The sequence below is a fragment of the Anarhichas minor genome, unplaced genomic scaffold (assembly GCF_050575085.1).
Source record: "Anarhichas minor isolate MPS153535 unplaced genomic scaffold, ASM5057508v1 ptg000040l, whole genome shotgun sequence".
NCBI lineage: Eukaryota > Metazoa > Chordata > Actinopteri > Perciformes > Anarhichadidae > Anarhichas > Anarhichas minor.
The window spans coordinates 6,575,671-6,597,500 of record NW_027466486.1 but is presented as its reverse complement, the minus strand read 5'-3'; the positions used below and the strand labels follow the sequence as shown (position 1 = coordinate 6,597,500).

General features: G+C 44.5%; 1 long non-coding RNA gene across 2 annotated transcripts in view; it reads right to left on the bottom strand.

Annotated features, from left to right (window-relative positions):
• The window catches only part of LOC142968734 (uncharacterized), a 35,243-nt gene extending 13,884 nt beyond the window's left edge, over nt 1-21,359 (bottom strand). The window contains exons 1-3 of one of the 2 annotated variants that reach the window (XR_012959065.1): nt 21,107-21,359; nt 20,071-20,127; nt 1-263 (exon numbers count right to left, since the gene is read on the bottom strand). The exon at nt 1-263 is cut by the window's left edge and continues 1,078 nt beyond it. This is a non-coding gene — a long non-coding RNA (uncharacterized LOC142968734). The remainder of the gene's footprint in view (nt 264-20,070; nt 20,128-21,106) is intronic. The other variant, XR_012959066.1, reaches the window with a different exon arrangement.
• Nucleotides 21,360-21,830: the final 471 nt, after the last annotated feature.

The following is a 21,830-nucleotide window of genomic DNA, read 5'->3' as shown; positions in this document are numbered from 1 at the left end:
AATACTCCCTGCTGCAGGAGAACAGAGACTCCAGTGTGGCTCGGCTCAACCATCACATAGAGAAGTTCGACCAATTTGAGGCTGAACTGAGGAATGCCGAGCAGCAATTTGAGAGTTTTCGAGAGTGGAGGGAGGAAAAGTCTTCCCTCACTCGGGCCGCGGAGGAGCTCAAGCAGACGGTGCAGAAGAAAGAGCAGGAGTCGGTGAGCATGGAGGCCGTCCATCAGGAGGACCTTCTCGCTGTGACGACCCAGCTGGAGGATCTGCAGAAAAAGGTCAATGAAAAGAAAAGGAACAAGTGGTACAGGTTCTTTGGTACACTGTTCACTCAGCGCCGAGCTGCAGCTAACCCGCTAACTGATTAGCTCAGCCTGCTGCTGGCAATGAGGCTGACTGTGGGAGGCACAGACACACCACCGGATGACCGGTTTTCACCCAGCTTGGCTGTCAGAGGGAAATACTCTCCCTGGCTGATCTTGGTTGGTAGGTAAATAAGTAAGTAAGTAAGTAAGTAAGTAAGTAAGTAAGTAAGCAAGCAAGCAAGCAAGCAAGTAAGTAATTAAGTAGAAAAAGTTCAGTCACCACCAGATGACCGGTTTTCACCCAGCTTGGCTGTCAGAGGGGAAATACTCGCCCTGGATGATCTTGGTTGGTAGGTAGGTAAGTAAGTAAGTAAGTAAGTAAGTAAGTAAGTAAGTAGGTAAGTAAGTAAGTAATTAAGTAAGCAGCAAAATATCAGTCACCACCGGATGACCGGTTTTCACCCAGCTTGGCTGTCAGAGGGAAATACTCTCCCTGGCTGATCTTGGTTGGTAGGTAAGTAAGTAAGTAAGTCAGTAGCAAAAGTTCAGTCACCAACGGATGACCGGTTTTAATACTCTGCCTGGCTGATCTTGGTTGGCAGGTAAGTAAGTAAGTAAGTAAGTCAGTAGCAAAAGTTCAGTCACCACCGGATGACCGGTTTTAATACTCTGCCTGGCTGATCTTGGTTGGCAGGTAAGTAAGTAAGTAAGTAAGTAAGTCAGTAGCAAAAGTTCAGTCACCACCAGATGACCGGTTTTCACCCAGCTTGGCTGTCAGAGGGGAAATACTCCCCCTGGATGATCTTGGTAGGTAGGTAGGTAGGTAGGTAAGCAAGCAAGCAAGCACGTAAGTAAGTAAGTAAGCAAGTGAGGAAGCAAGTAAGTAAGTACCGTATTTTCCGCACTATAAGGCGCACTTAAAAGCCTTTAATTTTCTCAAAAAACGACAGTGCGCCTTGTAATCCGGAGCGCCTTATATATGGATCAATTGGTTAATTGGTTGATCCATACTGGTTGTACACGGCGCTCTGTCAAAATGTTTCAGTACGACTGGTAAACTACAAAGCTGCACCGCGGTAAACACCGGTACTGTGCTTACTCCTAGTCCAACACCACTTGTGTGTGTATAAAGACCCCAAAATGGCACCTTTCAAGAGACACGCTTACGACGCTATTCTATTCTATGCGCCTTATAATCCGGTGCGCCCTATATATAAAAACAGTTCTAAAATAGGCCATTCATTGAAGGTGCGCCTTATAATCCGGTGCGCTTTATAGTGCGGAAAATACGGTAAGTAAATAAGTAAGTAGCAAAAGTTCAGTCACCACCGGATGACCGGTTTTAATACTCTGCCTGGCTGATCTTGGTTGGCAGGTAAGTAAGTAAGTCAGTAGCAAAAGTTCAGTCACCAACGGATGACCGGTTTTAATACTCTGCCTGGCTGATCTTAGTTGGCAGGTAAGTAAGTAAGTAAGTAAGTAAGTAAGTCAGTAGCAAAAGTTCAGTCACCACCGGATGACCGGTTTTCACCCAGCTTGGCTGTCAGAGGGAAATACTCTCCCTGGCTGATCTTGGTTGGTAGGTAAATAAGTAAGTAAGTAAGTAAGTAAGTAAGTAAGCAAGCAAGCAAGCAAGCAAGCAAGTAAGTAATTAAGTAGAAAAAGTTCAGTCACCACCAGATGACCGGTTTTCACCCAGCTTGGCTGTCAGAGGGGAAATACTCGCCCTGGATGATCTTGGTAGGTAGGTAAGTAAGTAAGTAAGTAAGTAAGTAATTAAGTAAGCAGCAAAATATCAGTCACCACCGGATGACCGGTTTTAATACTCTGCCTGGCTGATCTTGGTTGGCAGGTAAGTAAGTAAGTAAATAAGTCAGTATCAAAAGTTCAGTCACCACCGGATGACCGGTTTTCACCCAGCTTGGCTGTCAGAGGGAAATACTCTCCCTGGCTGATCTTGGTTGGTAGGTAAGTAAGTAAGTAAGTAAGTAAGTAAGTAAGTAAGTAAGTAAGTAAGAAAGCAGGTAAGCAAGTAAGCAAGCAAGCAGCAAAAGTTCAGTCACCACCAGATGACCGGTTTTCACCCAGCTTGGCTGTCAGAAGGGAAATACTCCACCTGGGTGATCTTGGTCGATAAGTAAGTAAGTAAGTAAGCAGCAAAAGTTCAGTCACCACCGGATGACCGGTTTTCTCCCAGCTTGGCTGTCAGAGAGAAATACTCCCCCTGGCTGATCTGGGTAGGTAAGCAAGTAAGTAAGTCAGTATGTAAGTAAGTAGCAAAAGTTCAGTCTCCACCCAATGACCGGTTTTCACCCAGCTTGGCTGTCAGAGGGAAATACTCCCCCTGGCTGATCTGGGTAGGTAAGCAAGTAAGCAAGCAAGTAAGTAAGCAAGTAAGTAAGTAAGCAAGCAAGCAAGTAAGTAATCAAGTAGGTAAGTAAGTAAGTAAGTAATTAAGTAGCAAAAGTTCAGTCACCACCAGATGACCGGTTTTCACCCAGCTTGGCTGTCAGAGGGAAAATACTCCTGGCTGATCTTGGTTGGTAGGTAGGTAGGTAAGCAAGTAAGTAAGTAAGTAAGTAAGTAAGAAAGCAGGTAAGCAAGTAAGCAAGCAAGCAAGCAGCAAAAGTTCAGTCACCACCAGATGACCGGTTTTCACCCAGCTTGGCTGTCAGAAGGGAAATACTCCACCTGGGTCATCTTGGTTGGTAGGTAGGTAGGTAAGCAAGTAAGTAAGTAAGTAAGCAAGTGAGGAAGCAAGTAAGTAAGTAAGTAAGTAAGTAAGTAGCATAAGTTCAGTCACCACCGGATGACCGGTTTTAACCCAGCTTGGCTGTCAGAGGGGAAATACTCCCCCTGGATGATCTTGGTAGGTAGGTAAGTAAGTAAGTAAGTAAGTAAGTAATTAAGTAAGCAGCAAAAGTTCAGTCACCACTGGATGACCGGTTTTAATACTCTGCCTGGCTGATCTTGGTTGGCAGGTAAGTAAGTAAGTAAGTAAGTAAGTAAGTAAGCAGCAAAAGTTCAGTCACTACCGGATGACCGGTTTTCACCCAGCTTGGCTGTCAGAGGGAAATGCTCCCCCTGGCTGATCTGGGTCGGAAAGTAAGTAAGTAAGTAAGTAAGTAAGTAAGTAAGTAAGTAAGTAGCGAAAGTTCAGTCTCCATCCGATGACCGGTTTTCACCCAGCTTGGCTGTCAGGGAAATACTCCCCCTGGTTGATCTGGGTAGGTAAGCAAGTAAGTAAGTAAGTAATTAAGTAGCAAAAGTTCAGTCACCACCAGATGACCAGTTTTCATCCAGCTTGGCTGTCAGAGGGGAAATACTGCCCCTGGCTGATCTTGGTTGGTAGGTAGGTAGGTAAGCAAGCAAGTAAGCAAGCAAGCAAGCAAGTAAGTAAGTAAGTAAGGAAGCAAGTAAGTAAGTAAGTAAGTAAGTAAGTCAGTAGCAAAAGTTCAGTCACCACCGGATGACCGGTTTTCACCCAGCTTGGCTGTCAGAGGGAAATGCTCCTCCTGGCTGATCTTGGTTGGTAGGTAGGTAGGTAGGTAAGCAAGTAAGTAAGTAAGCAAGTGAGGAAGCAAGTAAGTAAGTAAGTAAGTAAGTAAGTAAGTAGCAAAGGTACAGTCACCACCGGATGACCGGTTTTCACCCAGCTTGGCTGTCAGAGGGGAAATACTCCCCCTGGCTGATCTTGGTCGGTAAGTAAGTAAGTTAGTAAGCAGCAAAAGTTCAGCCACCACCGGATGACCGGTTTTAATACTCTGCCTGGCTGATCTTGGTTGGCAGGTAAGTAAGTAAGTCAGTAGCAAAAGTTCAGTCACCACCGGATGACCGGTTTTCACCCAGCTTGGCTGTCAGAGGGAAATACTCTCCCTGGCTGATCTTGGTTGGTAGGTAAGTAAGTAAGTAAGTAAGTAAGCAAGCAAGCAAGTAAGTAAGTAAGGAAGCAAGTAAGTAAGTAAGTAAGTAAATAAGTAAGTAGCAAAGGTACAGTCATCACCGGATGACCGGTTTTCAACCAGCTTGGCAGTCAGAGGGGAAATACTCCCCCTTGCTGATCCTGGTCGGTAAGTAAGTAAGTAAGTAAGTTAGTAAGCAGCAAAAGTTCAGTCACCACCGGATGACCGGTTTTAATACTCTGCCTGGTTGATCTTGGTTGGCAGGTAAGTAAGTAAGTAAGAAAGCAGGTAAGCAAGCCAGCAGCAAAAGTTCAGTCACCACCGGATGACCGGTTTTCACCCAGCTTGGCTGTCAGAGGGAAATGCTCCCCCTGGCTGATCTGGGTAGGAAAGCAAGTAAGTAAGTAAGTAAGTAAGTAAGTAAGTAGCAAAAGTTCAGTCTCCACCCGATGACCGGTTTTCACTCAGCTTGGCTGTCAGAGGGAAATACTCCCCCTGGCCGATCTGGGTAGGTAAGCAAGTAAGCAAGTAAGTAAGTAAGTAAGTAAGTAAGTAATCAAGTAGGTAAGTAAGTAAGTAAGTAAGTAAGTGAGCAGCAAAAGTTCAGTCACTACCGGATGACCGGTTTTCACCCAGCTTGGCTGTCAGAGGGAAATGCTCCCCCTGGCTGATCTGGGTAGGAAAGCAAGTAAGTAAGTAAGTAAGTAAGCAGCAAAAGTTCAGTCTCCACCCGATGACCGGTTTTCACCCAGCTTGGCTGTCAGAGAGGAAATACTCCCCCTGGCTGATCTTGGTTGGTAGGTAGGTAAGTAAGTAAGTAAGTAAGTAAGTAAGTAAGTAAGTAAGTAAGTAAGTAGCAAAGGTACAGTCACCACCCGATGAATGGTTTTCACCCAGCTTGGCTTTCAGAGGGGAAATACTCCCCCTGGCTGATCTTGGTCGGTAAGTAAGTAAGTAAGTTAGTAAGCAGCAAAAGTTCAGTCACCACCGGATGACCGGTTTTAATACTCTGCCTGGCTGATCTTGGTTGGCAGGTAAGTAAGTAAGTAAGTAAGTAAGTAAGTCGGTCGCAAAAGTTCAGTCACCACCAGATGACCGGTTTTCACCCAGCTTGGCTGTCAGAGGTGAAATACTCCCACTGGCTGATCTTGGTAGGTAGGTAGGTAGGTAGGTAGGTAGGTAGGTAGGTAAGCAAGTAAGTAAGTAGCAAACGTTCAGTCACTACCGGATGACCGGTTTCAACCCAGCTCGGCTGTCAGAGGGGAAATACTCCCCCTGGATGATCTTGGTAGGTAGGTAAGTAAGTAAGTAAGTAAGTAATTAAGTAAGCAGCAAAAGTTCAGTCACTACCGGATGACAGGTTTTCACCCAGCTTGGCTGTCAGAGAGGAAATACTCCTCCTGGCTGATCTTGGTTGGTAGGTAAGTAAGTAAGTAAGTAAATAAATAAGTAAGTAGCAAAGGTTCAGTCACCACCGGATGACCGGTTTTCACCCAGCTTGGCTGTCAGAGGGGAAATACTCTCCCTGGCTGATCTTGGTTGGTAGGTAAGTAAGTAAGTAAGTAAGTAAGCAAGCAAGCAAGTAAGTAAGTAAGGAAGCAAGTAAGTAAGTCAGTAAGTAAATAAGTAAGAAGCAAAGGTACAGTCATCACCGGATGACCGGTTTTCACCCAGCTTGGCAGTCAGAGGGGAAATACTCCCCCTGGCTGATCCTGTTCGGTAAGTAAGTAAGTAAGTAAGTAAGTAAGTAGCGAAAGTTCAGTCTCCATCCGATGACCGGTTTTCACCCAGCTTGGCTGTCAGAGGGAAAAACTCCCCCTGGCTGATCTGGGTAGGTAAGCAAGTAAGTAAGTAAGTAAGTAAGTAGCAATAGTACAGTCTCCACCCGATGACCGGTTTTCACCCAGCTTGGCTGTCAGGGAAATACTCCCCCTGGTTGATCTGGGTAGGTAAGCAAGTAAGTAAGTAAGTAAGTAAGTAAGTAATTAAGTAGCAAAAGTTCAGTCACCGCCAGATGACCGGTTTTCATCCAGCTTGGCTGTCAGAGGGGAAATACTCCCCCTGGCTGATCTTGGTTGGTAGGTAGGTAGGTAAGCAAGCAAGCAAGTAAGTAAGTAAGTAAGTAAGTGAGTAAGTAAGCAAGTGAGGAAGCAAGTAAGTAAGTAAGTAAGTAAGTAAGTAGCACAAGTTCAGTCACCACCGGATGACCGGTTTTAACCCAGCTTGGCTGTCAGAGGGGAAATACTCCCCCTGGATGATCTTGGTAGGTAGGTAAGTAAGTAAGTAAGTAAGTAAGTAATTAAGTAAGCAGCAAAAGTTCAGTCACCACTGGATGACCGGTTTTAATACTCTGCCTGGCTGATCTTGGTTGGCAGGTAAGTAAGTAAGTAAGTAAGTAAGTAAGTAAGTAAGCAGCAAAAGTTCAGTCACTACCGGATGACCGGTTTTCACCCAGCTTGGCTGTCAGAGGGAAATGCTCCCCCTGGCTGATCTGGGTCGGAAAGTAAGTTAGTAAGTAAGTAAGTAAGTAAGTAAGTAAGTAAGTAAGTAAGTAAGTAAGTAAGTAAGTAAGTAAGTAAGCAGCAAAAGTTCAGTCACTACCGGATGACCGGTTTTCACCCAGCTTGGCTGTCAGAGGGAAATGCTCCCCCTGGCTGATCTGGGTCGGAAAGTAAGTTAGTAAGTAAGTAAGTAAGTAAGTAAGTAAGTAAGTAAGTAAGTAAGTAAGTAGCGAAAGTTCAGTCTCCATCCGATGACCGGTTTTCACCCAGCTTGGCTGTCAGGGAAATACTCCCCCTGGTTGATCTGGGTAGGTAAGCAAGTAAGTAAGTAAGTAATTAAGTAGCACAAGTTCAGTCACCACCAGATGACCAGTTTTCATCCAGCTTGGCTGTCAGAGGGGAAATACTGCCCCTGGCTGATCTTGGTTGGTAGGTAGGTAGGTAAGCAAGCAAGTAAGCAAGCAAGTAAGTAAGTAAGTAAGTAAGTAAGGAAGCAAGTAAGTAAGTAAGTAAGTAAGTAAGTCAGTAGCAAAAGTTCAGTCACCACCGGATGACCGGTTTTCACCCAGCTTGGCTGTCAGAGGGAAATGCTCCTCCTGGCTGATCTTGGTTGGTAGGTAGGTAGGTAAGCAAGTAAGTAAGTAAGCAAGTGAGGAAGCAAGTAAGTAAGTAAGTAAGTAAGTAAGTAAGTAGCAAAGGTACAGTCACCACCGGATGACCGGTTTTCACCCATCTTGGCTGTCAGAGGGGAAATACTCCCCCTGGCTGATCTTGGTCGGTAAGTAAGTAAGTTAGTAAGCAGCAAAAGTTCAGCCACCACCGGATGACCGGTTTTAATACTCTGCCTGGCTGATCTTGGTTGGCAGGTAAGTAAGTAAGTCAGTAGCAAAAGTTCAGTCACCACCGGATGACCGGTTTTCACCCAGCTTGGCTGTCAGAGGGAAATACTCTCCCTGGCTGATCTTGGTTGGTAGGTAAGTAAGTAAGTAAGTAAGTAAGCAAGCAAGCAAGTAAGTAAGTAAGGAAGCAAGTAAGTAAGTAAGTAAGTAAATAAGTAAGTAGCAAAGGTACAGTCATCACCGGATGACCGGTTTTCAACCAGCTTGGCAGTCAGAGGGGAAATACTCCCCCTGGCTGATCCTGTTCGGTAAGTAAGTAAGTAAGTAAGTAAGTAAGTAGCGAAAGTTCAGTCTCCATCCGATGACCGGTTTTCACCCAGCTTGGCTGTCAGAGGGAAAAACTCCCCCTGGCTGATCTGGGTAGGTAAGCAAGTAAGTAAGTAAGTAAGTAAGTAGCAATAGTACAGTCTCCACCCGATGACCGGTTTTCACCCAGCTTGGCTGTCAGGGAAATACTCCCCCTGGTTGATCTGGGTAGGTAAGCAAGTAAGTAAGTAAGTAAGTAAGTAAGTAATTAAGTAGCAAAAGTTCAGTCACCGCCAGATGACCGGTTTTCATCCAGCTTGGCTGTCAGAGGGGAAATACTCCCCCTGGCTGATCTTGGTTGGTAGGTAGGTAGGTAAGCAAGCAAGCAAGTAAGTAAGTAAGTAAGTAAGTGAGTAAGTAAGCAAGTGAGGAAGCAAGTAAGTAAGTAAGTAAGTAAGTAAGTAGCACAAGTTCAGTCACCACCGGATGACCGGTTTTAACCCAGCTTGGCTGTCAGAGGGGAAATACTCCCCCTGGATGATCTTGGTAGGTAGGTAAGTAAGTAAGTAAGTAAGTAAGTAATTAAGTAAGCAGCAAAAGTTCAGTCACCACTGGATGACCGGTTTTAATACTCTGCCTGGCTGATCTTGGTTGGCAGGTAAGTAAGTAAGTAAGTAAGTAAGTAAGTAAGTAAGCAGCAAAAGTTCAGTCACTACCGGATGACCGGTTTTCACCCAGCTTGGCTGTCAGAGGGAAATGCTCCCCCTGGCTGATCTGGGTCGGAAAGTAAGTTAGTAAGTAAGTAAGTAAGTAAGTAAGTAAGTAAGTAAGTAAGTAATTAAGTAAGCAGCAAAAGTTCAGTCACCACTGGATGACCGGTTTTAATACTCTGCCTGGCTGATCTTGGTTGGCAGGTAAGTAAGTAAGTAAGTAAGTAAGTAATTAAGTAGCAAAAGTTCAGTCACCACCAGATGACCAGTTTTCATCCAGCTTGGCTGTCAGAGGGGAAATACTGCCCCTGGCTGATCTTGGTTGGTAGGTAGGTAGGTAAGCAAGCAAGTAAGCAAGCAAGTAAGTAAGTAAGTAAGTAAGTAAGGAAGCAAGTAAGTAAGTAAGTAAGTAAGTAAGTCAGTAGCAAAAGTTCAGTCACCACCGGATGACCGGTTTTCACCCAGCTTGGCTGTCAGAGGGAAATGCTCCTCCTGGCTGATCTTGGTTGGTAGGTAGGTAGGTAAGCAAGTAAGTAAGTAAGCAAGTGAGGAAGCAAGTAAGTAAGTAAGCAAGTAAGTAAGTAAGCAAGCAAGCAAGTAAGTAATCAAGTAGGTAAGTAAGTAAGTAAGTAATTAAGTAGCAAAAGTTCAGTCACCACCAGATGACCGGTTTTCACCCAGCTTGGCTGTCAGAGGGAAAATACTCCTGGCTGATCTTGGTTGGTAGGTAGGTAGGTAAGCAAGTAAGTAAGTAAGTAAGTAAGTAAGAAAGCAGGTAAGCAAGTAAGCAAGCAAGCAAGCAGCAAAAGTTCAGTCACCACCAGATGACCGGTTTTCACCCAGCTTGGCTGTCAGAAGGGAAATCCTCCACCTGGGTCATCTTGGTTGGTAGGTAGGTAGGTAAGCAAGTAAGTAAGTAAGTAAGCAAGTGAGGAAGCAAGTAAGTAAGTAAGTAAGTAAGTAAGTAGCACAAGTTCAGTCACCACCGGATGACCGGTTTTAACCCAGCTTGGCTGTCAGAGGGGAAATACTCTGCCTGGCTGATCTTGGTTGGCAGGTAAGTAAGTAAGTAAGTAAGTAAGTAAGTAAGCAGCAAAAGTTCAGTCACTACCGGATGACCGGTTTTCACCCAGCTTGGCTGTCAGAGGGAAATGCTCCCCCTGGCTGATCTGGGTCGGAAAGTAAGTTAGTAAGTAAGTAAGTAAGTAAGTAAGTAAGTAAGTAAGTAAGTAAGTAAGTAAGTAAGTAAGTAAGTAAGTAAGTAAGTAAGTAAGTAGCGAAAGTTCAGTCTCCATCCGATGACCGGTTTTCACCCAGCTTGGCTGTCAGGGAAATACTCCCCCTGGTTGATCTGGGTAGGTAAGCAAGTAAGTAAGTAAGTAATTAAGTAGCACAAGTTCAGTCACCACCAGATGACCAGTTTTCATCCAGCTTGGCTGTCAGAGGGGAAATACTGCCCCTGGCTGATCTTGGTTGGTAGGTAGGTAGGTAAGCAAGCAAGTAAGCAAGCAAGTAAGTAAGTAAGTAAGTAAGTAAGGAAGCAAGTAAGTAAGTAAGTAAGTAAGTAAGTCAGTAGCAAAAGTTCAGTCACCACCGGATGACCGGTTTTCACCCAGCTTGGCTGTCAGAGGGAAATGCTCCTCCTGGCTGATCTTGGTTGGTAGGTAGGTAGGTAAGCAAGTAAGTAAGTAAGCAAGTGAGGAAGCAAGTAAGTAAGTAAGTAAGTAAGTAAGTCAGTAGCAAAAGTTCAGTCACCACCGGATGACCGGTTTTCACCCAGCTTGGCTGTCAGAGGGAAATACTCTCCCTGGCTGATCTTGGTTGGTAGGTAAGTAAGTAAGTAAGTAAGTAAGCAAGCAAGCAAGTAAGTAAGTAAGGAAGCAAGTAAGTAAGTAAGTAAGTAAATAAGTAAGTAGCAAAGGTACAGTCATCACCGGATGACCGGTTTTCAACCAGCTTGGCAGTCAGAGGGGAAATACTCCCCCTGGCTGATCCTGGTCGGTAAGTAAGTAAGTAAGTAAGTTAGTAAGCAGCAAAAGTTCAGTCACCACCGGATGACCGGTTTTAATACTCTGCCTGGTTGATCTTGGTTGGCAGGTAAGTAAGTAAGTAAGAAAGCAGGTAAGCAAGCCAGCAGCAAAAGTTCAGTCACCACCGGATGACCGGTTTTCACCCAGCTTGGCTGTCAGAGGGAAATGCTCCCCCTGGCTGATCTGGGTAGGAAAGCAAGTAAGTAAGTAAGTAAGTAAGTAAGTAAGTAGCAAAAGTTCAGTCTCCACCCGATGACCGGTTTTCACTCAGCTTGGCTGTCAGAGGGAAATACTCCCCCTGGCCGATCTGGGTAGGTAAGCAAGTAAGCAAGTAAGTAAGTAAGTAAGTAAGTAAGTAATCAAGTAGGTAAGTAAGTAAGTAAGTAAGTAAGTGAGCAGCAAAAGTTCAGTCACTACCGGATGACCGGTTTTCACCCAGCTTGGCTGTCAGAGGGAAATGCTCCCCCTGGCTGATCTGGGTAGGAAAGCAAGTAAGTAAGTAAGTAAGTAAGTAAGTAGCAAAAGTTCAGTCTCCACCCGATGACCGGTTTTCACCCAGCTTGGCTGTCAGAGAGGAAATACTCCCCCTGGCTGATCTTGGTTGGTAGGTAGGTAAGTAAGTAAGTAAGTAAGTAAGTAAGTAAGTAAGTAAGTAAGTAAGTAAGTAAGTAGCAAAGGTACAGTCACCACCCGATGAACGGTTTTCACCCAGCTTGGCTTTCAGAGGGGAAATACTCCCCCTGGCTGATCTTGGTCGGTAAGTAAGTAAGTAAGTTAGTAAGCAGCAAAAGTTCAGTCACCACCGGATGACCGGTTTTAATACTCTGCCTGGCTGATCTTGGTTGGCAGGTAAGTAAGTAAGTAAGTAAGTAAGTAAGTCGGTCGCAAAAGTTCAGTCACCACCAGATGACCGGTTTTCACCCAGCTTGGCTGTCAGAGGTGAAATACTCCCACTGGCTGATCTTGGTAGGTAGGTAGGTAGGTAGGTAGGTAGGTAGGTAAGCAAGTAAGTAAGTAGCAAACGTTCAGTCACTACCGGATGACCGGTTTCAACCCAGCTCGGCTGTCAGAGGGGAAATACTCCCCCTGGATGATCTTGGTAGGTAGGTAAGTAAGTAAGTAAGTAAGTAATTAAGTAAGCAGCAAAAGTTCAGTCACTAACGGATGACAGGTTTTCACCCAGCTTGGCTGTCAGAGAGGAAATACTCCTCCTGGCTGATCTTGGTTGGTAGGTAAGTAAGTAAGTAAGTAAGTAAGCAAGCAAGCAAGTAAGTAAGTAAGGAAGCAAGTAAGTAAGTCAGTAAGTAAATAAGTAAGAAGCAAAGGTACAGTCATCACCGGATGACCGGTTTTCACCCAGCTTGGCAGTCAGAGGGGAAATACTCCCCCTGGCTGATCCTGTTCGGTAAGTAAGTAAGTAAGTAAGTAAGTAAGTAGCGAAAGTTCAGTCTCCATCCGATGACCGGTTTTCACCCAGCTTGGCTGTCAGAGGGAAAAACTCCCCCTGGCTGATCTGGGTAGGTAAGCAAGTAAGTAAGTAAGTAAGTAAGTAGCAATAGTACAGTCTCCACCCGATGACCGGTTTTCACCCAGCTTGGCTGTCAGGGAAATACTCCCCCTGGTTGATCTGGGTAGGTAAGCAAGTAAGTAAGTAAGTAAGTAAGTAAGTAATTAAGTAGCAAAAGTTCAGTCACCGCCAGATGACCGGTTTTCATCCAGCTTGGCTGTCAGAGGGGAAATACTCCCCCTGGCTGATCTTGGTTGGTAGGTAGGTAGGTAAGCAAGCAAGCAAGTAAGCAAGTGAGGAAGCAAGTAAGTAAGTAAGCAAGTAAGTAAGTAAGCAAGCAAGCAAGTAAGTAATCAAGTAGGTAAGTAAGTAAGTAAGTAATTAAGTAGCAAAAGTTCAGTCACCACCAGATGACCGGTTTTCACCCAGCTTGGCTGTCAGAGGGAAAATACTCCTGGCTGATCTTGGTTGGTAGGTAGGTAGGTAAGCAAGTAAGTAAGTAAGTAAGTAAGTAAGAAAGCAGGTAAGCAAGTAAGCAAGCAAGCAAGCAGCAAAAGTTCAGTCACCACCAGATGACCGGTTTTCACCCAGCTTGGCTGTCAGAAGGGAAATACTCCACCTGGGTCATCTTGGTTGGTAGGTAGGTAGGTAAGCAAGTAAGTAAGTAAGTAAGCAAGTGAGGAAGCAAGTAAGTAAGTAAGTAAGTAAGTAAGTAGCACAAGTTCAGTCACCACCGGATGACCGGTTTTAACCCAGCTTGGCTGTCAGAGGGGAAATACTCTGCCTGGCTGATCTTGGTTGGCAGGTAAGTAAGTAAGTAAGTAAGTAAGTAAGTAAGCAGCAAAAGTTCAGTCACTACCGGATGACCGGTTTTCACCCAGCTTGGCTGTCAGAGGGAAATGCTCCCCCTGGCTGATCTGGGTCGGAAAGTAAGTTAGTAAGTAAGTAAGTAAGTAAGTAAGTAAGTAAGTAAGTAAGTAAGTAAGTAAGTAAGTAAGTAAGTAAGTAAGTAGCGAAAGTTCAGTCTCCATCCGATGACCGGTTTTCACCCAGCTTGGCTGTCAGGGAAATACTCCCCCTGGTTGATCTGGGTAGGTAAGCAAGTAAGTAAGTAAGTAATTAAGTAGCACAAGTTCAGTCACCACCAGATGACCAGTTTTCATCCAGCTTGGCTGTCAGAGGGGAAATACTGCCCCTGGCTGATCTTGGTTGGTAGGTAGGTAGGTAAGCAAGCAAGTAAGCAAGCAAGTAAGTAAGTAAGTAAGTAAGTAAGGAAGCAAGTAAGTAAGTAAGTAAGTAAGTAAGTCAGTAGCAAAAGTTCAGTCACCACCGGATGACCGGTTTTCACCCAGCTTGGCTGTCAGAGGGAAATGCTCCTCCTGGCTGATCTTGGTTGGTAGGTAGGTAGGTAAGCAAGTAAGTAAGTAAGCAAGTGAGGAAGCAAGTAAGTAAGTAAGTAAGTAAGTAAGTAAGTAGCAAAGGTACAGTCACCACCGGATGACCGGTTTTCACCCAGCTTGGCTGTCAGAGGGGAAATACTCCCCCTGGCTGATCTTGGTCGGTAAGTAAGTAAGTTAGTAAGCAGCAAAAGTTCAGCCACCACCGGATGACCGGTTTTAATACTCTGCCTGGCTGATCTTGGTTGGCAGGTAAGTAAGTAAGTCAGTAGCAAAAGTTCAGTCACCACCGGATGACCGGTTTTCACCCAGCTTGGCTGTCAGAGGGAAATACTCTCCCTGGCTGATCTTGGTTGGTAGGTAAGTAAGTAAGTAAGTAAGTAAGCAAGCAAGCAAGTAAGTAAGTAAGGAAGCAAGTAAGTAAGTAAGTAAGTAAATAAGTAAGTAGCAAAGGTACAGTCATCACCGGATGACCGGTTTTCAACCAGCTTGGCAGTCAGAGGGGAAATACTCCCCCTGGCTGATCCTGGTCGGTAAGTAAGTAAGTAAGTAAGTTAGTAAGCAGCAAAAGTTCAGTCACCACCGGATGACCGGTTTTAATACTCTGCCTGGTTGATCTTGGTTGGCAGGTAAGTAAGTAAGTAAGAAAGCAGGTAAGCAAGCCAGCAGCAAAAGTTCAGTCACCACCGGATGACCGGTTTTCACCCAGCTTGGCTGTCAGAGGGAAATGCTCCCCCTGGCTGATCTGGGTAGGAAAGCAAGTAAGTAAGTAAGTAAGTAAGTAAGTAAGTAGCAAAAGTTCAGTCTCCACCCGATGACCGGTTTTCACTCAGCTTGGCTGTCAGAGGGAAATACTCCCCCTGGCCGATCTGGGTAGGTAAGCAAGTAAGCAAGTAAGTAAGTAAGTAAGTAAGTAAGTAATCAAGTAGGTAAGTAAGTAAGTAAGTAAGTAAGTGAGCAGCAAAAGTTCAGTCACTACCGGATGACCGGTTTTCACCCAGCTTGGCTGTCAGAGGGAAATGCTCCCCCTGGCTGATCTGGGTAGGAAAGCAAGTAAGTAAGTAAGTAAGTAAGTAAGTAGCAAAAGTTCAGTCTCCACCCGATGACCGGTTTTCACCCAGCTTGGCTGTCAGAGAGGAAATACTCCCCCTGGCTGATCTTGGTTGGTAGGTAGGTAAGTAAGTAAGTAAGTAAGTAAGTAAGTAAGTAAGTAAGTAAGTAAGTAAGTAGCAAAGGTACAGTCACCACCCGATGAACGGTTTTCACCCAGCTTGGCTTTCAGAGGGGAAATACTCCCCCTGGCTGATCTTGGTCGGTAAGTAAGTAAGTAAGTTAGTAAGCAGCAAAAGTTCAGTCACCACCGGATGACCGGTTTTAATACTCTGCCTGGCTGATCTTGGTTGGCAGGTAAGTAAGTAAGTAAGTAAGTAAGTAAGTCGGTCGCAAAAGTTCAGTCACCACCAGATGACCGGTTTTCACCCAGCTTGGCTGTCAGAGGTGAAATACTCCCACTGGCTGATCTTGGTAGGTAGGTAGGTAGGTAGGTAGGTAAGCAAGTAAGTAAGTAGCAAACGTTCAGTCACTACCGGATGACCGGTTTCAACCCAGCTCGGCTGTCAGAGGGGAAATACTCCCCCTGGATGATCTTGGTAGGTAGGTAAGTAAGTAAGTAAGTAAGTAATTAAGTAAGCAGCAAAAGTTCAGTCACTAACGGATGACAGGTTTTCACCCAGCTTGGCTGTCAGAGAGGAAATACTCCTCCTGGCTGATCTTGGTTGGTAGGTAAGTAAGTAAGTAAGTAAGTAAGTAAGGAAGCAAGTAAGTAAGTCAGTAAGTAAATAAGTAAGAAGCAAAGGTACAGTCATCACCGGATGACCGGTTTTCACCCAGCTTGGCAGTCAGAGGGGAAATACTCCCCCTGGCTGATCCTGTTCGGTAAGTAAGTAAGTAAGTAAGTAAGTAAGTAAGTAGCGAAAGTTCAGTCTCCATCCGATGACCGGTTTTCACCCAGCTTGGCTGTCAGAGGGAAAAACTCCCCCTGGCTGATCTGGGTAGGTAAGCAAGTAAGTAAGTAAGTAAGTAGCAATAGTACAGTCTCCACCCGATGACCGGTTTTCACCCAGCTTGGCTGTCAGGGAAATACTCCCCCTGGTTGATCTGGGTAGGTAAGCAAGTAAGTAAGTAAGTAAGTAAGTAAGTAATTAAGTAGCAAAAGTTCAGTCACCGCCAGATGACCGGTTTTCATCCAGCTTGGCTGTCAGAGGGGAAATACTCCCCCTGGCTGATCTTGGTTGGTAGGTAGGTAGGTAAGCAAGCAAGCAAGTAAGTAAGTAAGTAAGTAAGTGAGTAAGTAAGCAAGTGAGGAAGCAAGTAAGTAAGTAAGTAAGTAAGTCAGTAGCAAAAGTTCAGTCACCACCGGATGACCGGTTTTCACCCAGCGTGGCTGTCAGAGGGGAAATACTCCCCCTGGCTGATCTTGGTTGGTAAGTAAGTAAGTAAGTAAGTAAGTAAGTAAGTAAGAAAGCAGGTAAGCAAGCCAGCAGCAAAAGTTCAGTCTCCACCCGATGACCGGTTTTCACCCAGCTTGGCTGTCAGAGGGAAATGCTCCCCCTGGCTGATCTGGGTAGGAAAGCAAGTAAGTAAGTAAGTAAGTAAGTAAGTAGCAAAAGTTCAGTCTCCACCCGATGACCGGTTTTCACCCAGCTTGGCTGTCAGAGGGAAATACTCCCCCTGGCTGATCTGGGTAGGTAAGCAAGTAAGCAAGTAAGTAAGTAAGTAAGTAAGTAAGTAATCAAGTAGGTAAGTAAGTAAGTAAGTAAGTAATTAAGTAGCAAAAGTTCAGTCACCACCAGATGACCGGTTTTCACCCAGCTTGGCTGTCAGAGGGGAAATACTCCCCCTGGCTGATCTTGGTTGGTAGGTAGGTAGGTAAGCAAGCAAGTAAGTAAGTAAGTAAGTAAGTAAGCAAGTGAGGAAGCAAGTAAGTAAGTAGCACAAGTTCAGTCACCACCGGATGACCGGTTTTAACCCAGCTTGGCTGTCAGAGGGGAAATACTCCCTCTGGATGATCTTGGTAGGTAGGTAAGTAAGTAAGTAAGTAAGTAAGTAAGTAAGTAAGTAAGTGAGCAGCAAAAGTTCAGTCACTACCGGATGACCGGTTTTCAGCCAGCTTGGCTGTCAGAGGGAAATGCTCCCCCTGGCTGATCTGGGTAGGAAAGCAAGTAAGTAAGTAAGTAAGTAAGTAAGTAGCAAAAGTTCAGTCTCCACCCGATGACCGGTTTTCACCCAGCTTGGCTGTCAGAGAGGAAATACTCCCCCTGGCTGATCTTGGTTGGTAGGTAGGTAAGTAAGTAAGTAAGTAAGTAAGTAAGTAAGTAAGTTAGTAAGTAAGTAAGTAGCAAAGGTACAGTCACCACCCGATGAACGGTTTTCACCCAGCTTGGCTTTCAGAGGGGAAATACTCCCCCTGGCTGATCTTGGTCGGTAAGTAAGTAAGTAAGTTAGTAAGCAGCAAAAGTTCAGTCACCACCGGATGACCGGTTTTAATACTCTGCCTGGCTGATCTTGGTTGGCAGGTAAGTAAGTAAGTAAGTAAGTAAGTAAGTAAGTAAGTAAGTCAGTCGCAAAAGTTCAGTCACCACCAGATGACTGGTTTTCACCCAGCTTGGCTGTCAGAGGTGAAATACTCCCACTGGCTGATCTTGGTAGGTAGGTAGGTAGGTAGGTAGGTAAGCAAGTAAGTAAGTAGCAAACGTTCAGTCACTACCGGATGACCGGTTTCAACCCAGCTCGGCTGTCAGAGGGGAAATACTCCCCCTGGATGATCTTGGTAGGTAGGTAAGTAAGTAAGTAAGTAAGTAAGTAATTAAGTAAGCAGCAAAAGTTCAGTCACTACCGGATGACAGGTTTTCACCCAGCTTGGCTGTCAGAGAGGAAATACTCCCCCTGGCTGATCTTGGTTGGTAGGTAAGTAAGTAAGTAAGTAAGTAAGTAAGTAAGTAAATAAATAAGTAGCAAAGGTTCAGTCACCACCGGATGACCGGTTTTCACCCAGCTTGGCTGTCAGAGGGGAAATACTCCCCCTGGCTGATCTTGGTTGGTAAGTAAGTAAGTAAGTAAGAAAGCAGGTAAGCAAGTAAGTAAGCAAGCAAGCAAGCAGCAAAAGTTCAGTCACCACCGGATGACCGGTTTTCACCCAGCTTGGCTGTCAGAAGGGAAATACTCCACCTGGGTGATCTTGGTCGATAAGTACAGGTGCTGGTCATATAATTAGAATATCATCAAAAAGTTGATTTATTTCACTAATTCCATTCAAAAAGTGAAACTTGTCTATTATATTCATTCATTCATTACACACAGACTGATAAATGTTTATGTCTTTTAATTTTGATGATTATAACTGACAACTAAGGAAAATCCCAAATTCGGTATCTCAGAAAATTTGAATTTTGTGAAAAGGTTCAATATTGAAGACACCTGGTGCCACACTCTAATCAGCCAATTAACTCAAAACACCTGCAAAGGCCTTTAAATGGTCTCTCAGTCTAGTTCTGTAGGCTACACAATCATGGGGAAGACTGCTGACTTGACAGTTGTCCAAAAGATGACCATTGACACCTTGCACAAGGAGGGCAAGACACAAAAGGTCATTGCAAAAGAGGCTGGCTGTTCACAGAGCTCTGTGTCCAAGCACATTAATAGAGAGGCGAAGGGGAGGAAAAGATGTGGTAGAAAAAAAGTGTACAAGCAATAGGGATAACCGCACCCGGGAGAGGATTGTGAAACAAAACCGATTCAAAAATGTGGGGGAGATTCAGAAAGAGTGGACTGCAGCTGGAGTCAGTGCTTCAAGAACCACTACGCACAGACGTATGCAAGACATGGGTTTCAGCTGTCGCATTCCTTGTGTCAAGCCACTCTTGAACAACAGACAGCGTCAGAAGCGTCTCGCCTGGGCTAAAGACAAAAAGGACTGGACTGCTGCTGAGTGGTCCAAAGTTATGTTCTCTGATGAAAGTAAATTTTGCATTTCCTTTGGAAATCAGGGTCCCAGAGTCTGGAGGAAGAGAGGAGAGACACACAATCCACGTTGCTTGAGGTTCAGTGTAAAGTTTCCACAGTCAGTGATGGTTTGGGGTGCCATGTCATCTGCTGGTGTTGGTCCACTGTGTTTTCTGAGGTCCAAGGTCAACGCAGCCGTATACCAGGAAGTTTTAGAGCACTTCATGCTTCCTGCTGCTGACCAACTTTATGGAGATGCAGATTTCATCTTCCAACAGGACTTGGCACCTGCACACAGTGCCAAAGCAACCAGTACCTGGTTTAAGGACCATGGTATCCCTGTTCTTAATTGGCCAGCAAACTCGCCTGACCTTAACCCCATAGAAAATCGATGGGGTATTGTGAAGAGGATGATGCGAAATGCCAGACCCAACAATGCAGAAGAGCTGAAGGCCACTATCAGAGCAACCTGGGCTCTCATAACACCTGAGCAGTGCCACAGACTGATCGACTCCATGCCACGCCGCATTGCTGCAGTAATTCAGGCAAAAGGAGCCCCAACTAAGTATTGAGTGCTGTACATGCTCATACTTTTCATGTTCATACTTTTCAGTTGGCCAAGATTTCTAAAAATCCTTTCTTTGTATTGGTCTTAAGTAATATTCTAATTTTCTGAGATACTGAATTTGGGATTTTCCTTAGTTGTCAGTTATAATCATCAAAATTAAAAGAAATAAACATTTGAAATATATCAGTCTGTGTGTAATGAATGAATATAATAGACAAGTTTCACTTTTTTAATGGAATTAGTGAAATAAATCAACTTTTTGATGATATTCTAATTATATGACCAGCACCTGTATGCTCTTGAGACCTTGGCAGTGAAAAGTTACTCAAAGATCAAAAAGTTATCCAACTATGTGTCCGTGGCTTGGCGTCAAAAAAACACCATTTGCCATGAAACAAGAAGTTGTTGTAACTCGGCCGTACATTGTCTAATCTGCTCCAAATCTCTCATTTGTCATAACATCCTGACCCGGAACACATCTATATGACAATATAGAATCATAGTAATAGCGCCACCTTGTGGCAACTGGAAGTTGTAAGATTTGTACTTTGACATCCTGCTCCTCACAGATTAATCAAATCCCTCTAAAATGTTGTCAGAAAAGCCTTAAGACCTTGATAATGCTTCATTGTGAAGATTTTAAGAAGTTGTTGAAGGACGGCGATGTGGCGGCTCGGCAAATTTCGATCCTTCGCCATGAACGAATAAACTGATGTAACTCGACTCCACATCATCAGATCTTTACCAGATTTCACATGTTTGATTAGACTCCAGGCCTGAAGACATCTAGAGGCCAATTTTGAATCATAGTCATAGCGCCACCTACTGGTAACAGGAAGTTAAAGTCTTTATACTTTGGCTTGTTTCTCTTAGTAGGTAAAGTCAAGCCGTGAGGGAGAGGAGAGCACTGGTATCAGATTGGTACTTGGTATCTGCTGAGACACTATAAATTGAGGTATGGGTATTGGGAGAGAACAAGTTGGATTAGTGCATCCCTATTACTATACCTTTCAGCTCCTGCCTTAATGAGGGCCCACAGCATGGTGTGTTCCCACAGCTGGTCACTGGAGGGAGATAAAGTGCAAGCTTGTTTTATTATGCAAAAGTTGAATGAATCTTGGCTACCTAGTTAAATGCTTTTCTGTCACTCAGAGCACTGGCCATGACTGTTAACTCCGAGTCTTCTTTACCCTCTCTCACCACTGTTTTACTCATGTGGTAATATACTAATTTAAAATGCTTAAAATACCTCTTGAAATGGTAGCTTAACATGACTGTTGCACAATTTGTCATGTTAAATGGAAATTGATTTATGTTTGTACACGCACAAAGGCGAACAGTTTACATTCTCTGTATGTTAATGTCAACGCCTCTCCTTCTGTCTCTTCTTGCCTGTAGCCTTTTAACTGTCATGTTAGTCCATCTCCTCCTCCTGTTCTCTCTTTCCCACAGCATTCAAACACTAACACCCTGAACCATTGCAGCGAATTCTGCTTTACATTATCAACTCGTAGCAGTGGCGTGCCGTGCATTTTATACCTGGGCCTTCACTGCTGTCCTGCAGCTGAAACACAGCTACGGTTATTATTTGTTTCGTGTAAAAATGAAGCCAACACCTATAGATACACTAACTGCATAGAATACGCCGAGAGTGCGTCTCCTCTCTTCTCTGACTGCAGCTGCGCGAGGCTTCTGTGACAGTACCCGCCTGTGAGTGCTTTGGGGCGGCAGAGGGGCTCACGGCAGCACCCGCTGTCAAAACAGTCAGAAAACACCAGAAAAGTCTCCAATAACACCAGAATAAGTCGCTAGATTTGTCGCTAGTAGCTTGCCACTCTGACGGCCCGCCCGCGGCATATTTGTGTTATGCACACAACTGCTCTGTAACGATGAGTATTAATGTGATATCTCATTAGAAAGCTACTGTTCTTGTAATTCGATTTATGCAAACCATTTCAAGATACAATAACAACAGCAGGTACAGTTAACGTCTCTGTCAAACAAGCACTCCAAAAATAGCGATAAAATATCGCCATGACTCACCGATTATGATTCATAACGTCCCCCTTGTGCATGCTAGTCCAGCAAAAACGGTCTTGCTAGGTGGCTAAGGGTCCACTCGATCGAATCCAGTAAAAGATTTAGTCCAAAACACATTAGTACGTCCATAAAGACCCACGGGGGGCTGTTGCATCATTTCAAATTAGCCAGCAGATATGATAACTCGCGATCATATTTCGGGCATAACTTCACGTTCCGTGTCAACAGAGCGGAGATTTTCATCGCAAAATGGATGCTGCATTCCGCCGGTTAGATTGACACCTCATTTGACCCAATAGGAGCTTCTATAGCCCGGTCACAGTCTGGAACAGCCAACGAGAGTCCGCTTTGAAAGACAATGCCCGCCTCTCTTCTTTGGGTAACGCTCGAGCCAATCGCAACAGATCCAGTTCAAACTCAGGCTCCATATAGCCAATGAAATTACGAAGCCAAGGATATGCAGATTTATCAGATGGCCCCCTGGGAAAGTTTTGAAAACTGCAATTGAAACCGTGAGTGAGGTTACTGGGACAGAGTATCAAGACTAAAGTCTGGTTCATGAGAATTTTCAAAAATCTTTGAAAGTTGATAATGGTTAAATATGATATAGTTAGCCATACATTGACATAAATAAACTATAGTTCGAATTTCTGACACGTAGTATATGCATTTATTTTGACATGGTGACGTGAGCCTCCAAATTCGTTTTTATGCGGCAGCACTCTTA